Genomic DNA, 1,271 nt, shown 5'->3' on the forward strand with positions numbered 1-1,271 from the left:
GGCTCAGTGTCCACATAAAGGGCGGAGGCTCCAGGTCACCACGGAGAATGGGAGGCTCTCCAGCACCAACCAGAGGCACAGGGGAACTGCACCCGAGGAGGCGAGCAGGTGAGAGCCTTCAGGGAAGGGGCGTCCACCCCTCCACAGGAGGGTGTCTTTCCAGCCCCAGCCTCAGCCTCAGTGGGAGCAGCGAGGGGCGCTGCCTGCTTCCCGGAACCCCAAGTCCAGCGGACAATGTGATCCTGCGGCTGTCATTTGCATTTCTTTGATTAGCAGTGAAGCTAAATGATAGGTTATTTTTATTCCTGATGTTATGCTTAGAACCAAAGTATAGAATTAGAAGACTATCACGTATAATTCACTTGGAATCAAGATCAGATGGGAGGGAGAGAAGGAGAGAGAGGGAGACTGGGAGGGACAGAGAGTTACTACAGAATCGAGAGTCAGAGGTGCGGGTCATGTTAACCAGGACCCCGGATCCACATTCCATATTAGCAGACGCCTTAATTGTCCCCGAGCCCCAGCCCTCCCCCACCCGCACCCTGAGCCACACCTCTGGGGACTCTCCCCCCTTGAGGTAGTGTATATTCCTCAGTCCCGTTGGGGTTGATCTGGCCACACGACTTGCTTTGCTCTTGACCATCTCCCGTAGCCATGAGGAGGACGTGGTCGCAGCAGCTGGTCACAGAGGCGAGGCCCATGGAGCTGAGCCTCCTCGCGGACCACAGTCCTGCGGCTTGAGGCTGCGCTACCCCAAGAGCAGGGAGATGCATGCTCGTGGCCGGTCACCACGGGGTGGTTGGTTACTAAGCGTTGGCGCAGCAGTAACTGACTACTAAGGTTGTGCAGACCCTGGGGAGGCAATACGCAAACAGATACCACAGGGGCAACCCCCGAACTAAGCAGAGGTGAGTCTTCACATCAGAGGGTCAGGGCAGAATACTGGGGGGACGTCCCACACAGAAATGCAGACCAATGAATTCTCCGAACTCCGTGTGGAAGACAACTCTACGACCCTCCCACGGGAGAGGAGAGAGAGCAGACTGGCATCGGGGTCCTGACTGAGACACTAAATTTAAGAAGCAGGGATTATGGAGATTTTGAGAGAAAGAGTGGAGATATCAGAATTTTACACTCACCCAAACTACTGTTTAACTTTGAGAGCAAAAGAAAGATGTTTGCCACCCATGCACTCTTTCTGAAAACACACATTCCTCAATAAAATACGCCACCCACACCAAAAATGAAAGAAAACTCCCAAAGATCTAGAG

This window comes from Leptonychotes weddellii, chromosome 8 (assembly GCF_054177405.1).
Source record: "Leptonychotes weddellii isolate Sample4059 chromosome 8, ASM5417740v2, whole genome shotgun sequence".
Lineage (NCBI taxonomy): Eukaryota > Metazoa > Chordata > Mammalia > Carnivora > Phocidae > Leptonychotes > Leptonychotes weddellii.